We start from the raw sequence: 7,569 nt of genomic DNA on the forward strand, positions 1-7,569 counted from the left end.
TGTTAACTACAGGGTTCTAATCTGTTGACACCTGTCACTTCCAGAGTGGTTCCCTTTTATTTGTTTATTTTGGCTTCTTCTGTATGCAAGTCTCTTCAGTGTCTAATTTTCACCCTGACAGAAGAGGGTGAAGGTGTTCATGTATTTAGGCTCACTTGTTAAGTTGTGTTGTGGGGATGGAGGGACACTGCAAACAGATATTGCTGGCATGTGTGGGGAGTGATAACAGTGTATGGACCACACTGGGTTTGCCACAGCCCAAGGCAGTGTGTGCTTCCCAGGTCTATGCTGCTCAGGCTCCAGGTTGCCCTGCAAAGTCACTGTCCAAGTGGACCCTGCATTTCATATACTTCCCAGGTCTAAGCAGCTTACGTTCTCGGGTATTCCACTAGGGTACAGACCAGGTTGGGTGTGCGTTTTCTGCCCTTCCCATGTCTGAGCAGTTCAGGGAACCAGTTGCTTGGCAACCACACTGTTCCAGATGGGCCATGCATCTTAATCACCTCCCCAGTTCTGGCCACTCTGTTTCCCTGGTATGCTGTGAAAGCACCACCTTAGGAGTGCTGTGTGTCTCCCCTGGGGAGCTGATCTCAGGCTGTGGCACTCCTGCTGGATGTCAACCATCCAGGATGCCAGGAAGATGTGGTTAGCAACTGTGACCCTGCTCACTGTTTGGTGGAAGATGCTGTCTCTGGGGTCAAGATTGCAGGAGCCACTTGCCTTTATTCTTGTGAGTGTGCCAGGCTGTGTTTTAGAGCCTTTTGTGAGAAACTTCCTTTTTTTTTTTTTTTTTTTTTTGTGAATGGTTTGGGTTGCTCTGTCACACTAACTCCCTCAGATTGTTCTCACGGAATTCAGGTCCGATCCTTACCCTAAGGACTAATGATGCAGCCAATGCCTCCCTGCCCAGCTCCCACTCGATGGTGGCATACATGAGCTTCTGGGCTACTTATCCACTGGCAGTTGTGGTTAGGCACGTATTCTGTGGGTTTGTGTTTTTGTTTTTTTCCTCTTGGTTATGCTGCCCTCTGAGATTCCAAACTCCCCAAACACCTAGCTGTGAGAGGATTTGTTACTGTGTGGAAACTTCTCCTCCTTTGCAACTCCCCATTCTCCCTGCTCCCAGGATAGGTCTCTGCCCCTAAGCCTTTTGTCTCTCTTTTTATCTTTTATATTTTGTCCTACCTCCTTTTGAAGAGAATGGGCTGCCTTTCTGGGAGCCTGGTGTCCTCCTCCAGGATTCAGTTGTTCTGTGGAAGTTGCTTAACATTCAAATGATTTTTTGAAGAATTTGTGGGAGAGAAAATGGTCTTCCCATCCTATTCTTCTGCCATGTTGGGACCACTTCCCCACTCTGCCTTTTCTAAATCCATCTTGAACATATGGAAGTTCTTAATTCACATAGTGTTGAAGTCTAGCTTGAAGTATTTTGAGCATTACCGTGCTGGCATATGAAATCAGTGCAATTGTGCAGTAGTTTGGATAGTCTTTGACATTGCCCTTCTTTGAGATTGAGATGAAAACTGACCTTCTCCAACCCTGTGGCCACCACTGGCTTTTCCAAATTTACTAACATACTGAGTGCTGCATTTTCACAGCATCATCTTTTAGGATTTTAAATAGTTCAGCTGGTATTCCATCACTTCCACTAGCTTTGTTCATAGTAATGCTTCCTGAGTCCCACTTGACTTCACAACCCAGAATGTCTGGCTTTAAGTGAGTAATGACACCATCATGGTTATCTTGGTCATTAAGACCTTTTAGTTTAATTCTTCTGTGTATTCTTGCCACCTCTTCTTAATCTCTTCTTCTTCTGTTATGTCCTTACTGTTTCTTTTCTTATATGAAATATTTCTTATATGAAATATCTCCTTGCATGAAATATTCCCTTGTTATCTCCAGTTTTCTTGAAGAGGTCTCTAATCTTACCCATTCTAGTTTTTCCCTCTATTTCTTTGTATTGTTCACTTGAAAAGGTTTTCTTACCTCTCTGGCTATTCTCTGAAAGTCTGCATTTAGGTGTCTGTATCTTTCCCTTTCTCCCTTGCATTTTAATTCTTTCCTCAGCTATTTGTAAAGCCTCCTCAGATAACTTTGTTTTCTTGCATTTCTTTATCTTTAAGATGGTTTTGGTCACTGCTTCCTGTACAAGGTTACAAATCTCTGTCCATAAATTGGTCACTTGTAACTTTATAACCTATTATGATACATGGAAAGGACACAAATATTAAAATCAGAACAAAGCAAAAACAAACTTGTTTATCTAATATTGAACTAACAGCAAAGTTGTATTTGGCACTGGAAATTAGAGTAATAAAATATTTATGCATTTCAAAATTCCCATTTAGAAACTTGCTTGTTTGATCCTTCCCCCATATACTATCTGTTAGAGGACTGTCATGACTGATTATTTTAGAGCCAGATGAATTCATCAGAATTCACATTCCCATTAATTATCTTTCCAATAATGCCTCCATTCTTATCTTTACTGTGAATTTATTTCCTCTGTTACCCTCATTCATATGTTACTCTGGATTTGCTGTTCTCTAACAAAATTGCCTTTGACTGTGTGGATCACAATAAACTGTGGAAAATTCTGAAAGAGATGGAAATACCAGACCACCTGACCTGCCTCTTGAGAAACCTATATGCAGGTCAGGAAGCAACAGTTAGAACTGGACATGGAACAACAGACTGGTTCCAAATAGGAAAAGAAGTACGTCAAGGATGTATATTGTCACCCTGCTTATTTAACTTATATGCAGAATGCATCATGAGAAATGTGGGGCTGGAAGAAGCACAAGCTGGAATCAAGATTTCTGGGAGAAATATCAATAACCTCAGATATGCAGATGAAACCACCCTTATGGCAGAAAGTGAAGAGGAACTAAAAAGCCTCTTGATGAAAGTGAAAGAGGAGAGTGAAAAAGTTGGCTTAAAACTCAACATTCAGAAAATGAAGATCATGACATCTGGTCATGTCACTTCATGGGAAATAGATGGGGAAACAGTGGAAACAGTGTCAGACTTTATTTTTTGGGGGTTCCAAAATCACTGAAGATGGTGATTGCAGCCATGAAATTAAAAGATGCTTACTCCTTGGAAGGAAAGTTATGACTGTTAGGTAGGTAGAATAGGGAAAAGGAGTCCAAAATGGCGGAGGCCAAAAGACAAGGAGGGTCAAAGGAAGGTCTGAGGACCAGAGTGAAAACTTCAGGCAGAACAAACACACTCCTGGCTAAGCCCAATTTGCATAGGGCAGGCCCAGGTGGAGGAAAAAACATATAAAAGGAGGAGCCAAAGTGCTTTCTCACGGACTCTCTCTCCCGCGTGCATGTGCTCTATCTCTCTCTCTCTTTCTCTCTCTCTCTCACTCTCTCTCCCTCCCTCCCCATGCACTCCTCCACTCTCTTCTCTTCAAGTCTTGGATTCTTCTGCTATCTTCTAAATAAAATAGAGCTGTAACACTGATTTGCCTAAGAGCTGTAGCACGGTTTGTCCAAGGCCCAAGAGCTGTGACATGCCGAGGGCTTTAATGTCTGCCGCTCCAAATCTTTGTTGTGATGAGACAAAGAACCAAGGAACATACACTCACGTGACATGATCAACCTAGATGGCAGAGACGTTACTTTGCCAACAAAGGTCTGTCTAGTCAAGTCTATGGTTTTTGCAGTGGTCATGTATGGATGTGAGAGTTGGACTGTGAAGAAAGCTGAGCGCTGAAGAATTGAAGCTTTTGAACAGTGGTGTTGGAGAAGATTCTTGAGAGTCCCTTGGACTGCAAGGAGGTCAAACCAGTCTATCGTAAAGGAGATCAGTCCTGGGTGTTCTTAGGAAGGACTGATGCTCAAGCTAAAACTCCAATACTTTGGCCACCTCATGTGAAGAGTTGACTCATTTGGAAAAGACTCTGATGCTGGGAGGGATTGGGGGCAGGAAGAGAAGGGGACAACAGAGAATGAGATGGCTGGATGGCATCACTGACTTGATGGATGTGAGTTTGAATGAACTCCAGGAGTTGGTGATGGACAGGGAGGCCTGGCAAGCTGCAATTCATAGGGTCACAAAGAGTGGGACAGGACTGAGTGACTGAACTGAACTGAACAAAATTGCCATTATCTTCACTACCTCCACCATAGTTTGGCCTCAGGTCAAGCAACAGGGAGGGAACACAGCCCCACCCATCAACAGAAAATTGGATTAAAGATTTACTGAGTTTGGCCCCGCCCATCAGAACAAGACCCAGTTTCTCCCTCAGTCAGTCTCTCCCATCAGGAAGCTTCCATAAGCCTCTTATCCTTCTCCATCAGAAGGCAGACAGAATGAGAACAACAATCACAGAAAAGTAAGCAATCTGATCACATGGACCACAGCCTTATCTAACTCAAAGAAACTATGAACAATGCCCTGTAGGGCTACCCAAGATGGATGGGTCATCATGGGGAGTTCTGACAAAACGTAGCCCACTGGAGAAGGGAATGGCAAATCACTCCAGTATTCTTTCCTTGAGAACCCCATGAACAGTATGAAAAGGCAAAAAGATAGGACACTGAAAGATGAATTCCCAAGTTGGTGGGTGCTCAATATGCTACTGGAGATCAGTGGAGAAATAACTCCAGAAAGAATGAAGAGAAGGAGCCAAAGCGAAAACAACACCCAATTGTGTATGTGACTGGTGATGAAAATAAAATCCAATGCTGTAAACAGCAATATTGCATCAGTTCAGTTCAGTTCAGTCTCTCAGTCATGTCCGACTTCCGTGATCCCATTGACTGCAGCATACCAGGCCTCTGTCCATCACCAAGTCCCAAAGTTTACTCAGACTCACGTCCATTGAGTCCATGATACCATCAAATCATCTCATCCTCTGTCATTTCCTTCTCCTCCTGCCCTCAATCTTTCCCAGCATAAGGGTCTTTTCAAATGAGTCAGCTCTTCGCCTCAAATGACCAGAGTACTGGAGTTTCAGCTTCAACATCAGTCCTTCCAATGAATATTATATGGGAACCTGTAATGTTAGATCCATGAATCAAGGCAAATTGGAAGTGGTCAAGCAAGAGATGACAAGAGTGAACATCGACATTTTAGGGGGCAGTGAACTAAAATGGACTGGAATGGATGAATTCAAATCAGATGACCATTATATCTACAACAGTGGGCAAGAATCCATTAGATGAAATGGAGTAGCCATCATAGTCAACAAAAGAGTCTGAAATGCAGTGCTTGGATGCAATCTCAAAAACAGCAGAATGATATCTCTTCATTTCCAAAACAAAACATTCAATGTCACAGTAATCCAAGTCTATGCCACATCCAATATGAAGAATAAGTTGAAGTTGAAAGGTCCTATGAAGACCTACAAGATCTTCTAGAACTAACACCAAAAACAGATGTCCTTTTCAATATAGGGGACTAGAATGCAAAACCATAAGTCAAGAGATACCTGGAGTAACAGGCAAATTTGGCATTGGAGTACAAAAGAAAGCCAGTTCAAGGCTAACAGAGTTTTGCCAAGAGACTGCACTTGTCATAGCAAACACCTTCTTCCAACAACACAAGAGAAGACTCTATACATGGACATCAACAGATGGTCAAATCAAAGGCAGATTGATTATATTCTTTGCAGCCATAGATGGAGAAACACTACAGAGTCAGCAATGACGAGACAGGGAGCTGACTGTGCCTCAGATCATGAACTCCTTACAGCCAAATTCAGACTGAAATTGAAGAAAGAAGGGAAAAATCACTATATGATTCAGGTATGATGTAAATCAAATCCCTTACAATTATACAATGGAAGTGAGAAATAGATTCAAGGGACTAGATCTGATAGAGTACCTGAAGAACTATGGATAGAGGTTTATGACATTGTACAGGAGGCAGGGATCAAGACCATCCCCAAGAAAAAAGAAAGCAAAAAAGCAAATTGTTTGTCTTAGGAGGCCTTACAAACAGCTGAGAAAAGAAGAGAAGTGAAAGGCAATGTAAAAAAGGAAAGATATACCCATTTGAATTCAGAGTTACAAAGAATAAAGAGATGGGAAAGCCTTCCTCAGTGATCAGTCCAAAGAAACAGAGGGAAACAATAGAATGGGAAAGATCAGAGACCACTTCAAGAAAATTAGAGATACCAAGGGAACATTTCATGCAAAGATGTGCACAATAAAGAACAGAAATGTTATAGATCTAACAGAATCAGAAAGTATTATGAAGAGGTGGCAAGAATACACAGAAGAACTATTAAAAAAAAAGATACTTATGACCCAGATAACCACAATGGTATGATCACTCACCTAGAGCCAGACATCCTGAAATGTAAAGTCAAGTGGGCCTTAGGAAACATGACTAAGAACAAAGCTAATGGAGGTGATGGAATTCCAACTGAGATGTTTCAAATCCTATAAGATGATGCTGTGAAAGTGGTGTACTCAATATGCCACCAATTTTGGAAAACTCAGCAGTGGCCACAGGATTAGAAAATGTTAGTTTTCATTCCAATCCCAAAGAAAGGCAATGCCAAAGAATGCTCAAACTACCACACAATTTCACTCATCATATGCTAGCAAAGTAATTCTCAAAAGTATCCAAGTCAGGCTTCATCAATATGTGAACCATGAAATTCCAGATATGCAAGCTGGATTTAGAAAAGGCAGAGGAACCAGAAATCCAGTTGTCAACATCCGTTGGATCCCCGAAAAGCAAGAGAGTTCCAGAAAAACATCTACTTCTGCTTTATTGACTACGCCAAGGCCTTTAACTGTGTAGATCACAACAAACTGTGGAAAATTCTTAAAGAGATGGGAACACCAGACCACCTTACCTGCCTCCTGAGAAATAGTATTCAGGTCAGAAAGCAACAGTTAGAACTGGACATGGAACAACTTACTGGTTCCAAATCGGGAAAGGAGTACCTCAAGGCTGTATATTGTCACCCTGCTTATTTAACTTATATGCAGAATACATCATGTGAAATGGCAAGGCTGGATTAAGCAGAAGCTGGAATCAAGATTTCTGGGAGAAATATCAATAACCTCAGATATGCAGATGACACCACCCTTATGGCAGAGATCTAAGATCTAAAGAACTTCTTTATGAAAGTGAAAGAAGAGAGTGAAAAAGTTGTCTTAAAACTCAACATTCAGAAATGTAAGATCATGACATCTGGTCCCATCACTTCATGGCAAATAGATTATGAAACAATGGAAACAGTGGCTGATTTTATTTTGTGGGGCTCCAAAATCACTGCAGATGGTGACTAAAGCCATGATATTAAAAGATGCTTGATCCTTGGAAGAAAATCTATGACCAAACTGGACAGGATATAAAAAAGTAGACATTAGTTTGCCAACAAAGGTCCATCTAGTCAAAACTATGGTTTTTCCAGTAGTCATGTATGGCTGTGAGAGTTGGACTCTAAAGAAAGCTGAGCTCCAAAGAATTGATGCTCTTGAACTGTGGTGTTGAGAAGAGTCTTGAGAGTTCCTTGGACTGCAAGGAGATCAAAATCATTCCATCCTATAGGAAATCAATCCTGAATATTCATTGGAAGTACTGACGTTGAAGATGAAA

Source organism: Bubalus kerabau, chromosome 7 (genome assembly GCF_029407905.1).
Source record: "Bubalus kerabau isolate K-KA32 ecotype Philippines breed swamp buffalo chromosome 7, PCC_UOA_SB_1v2, whole genome shotgun sequence".
Lineage (NCBI taxonomy): Eukaryota > Metazoa > Chordata > Mammalia > Artiodactyla > Bovidae > Bubalus > Bubalus kerabau.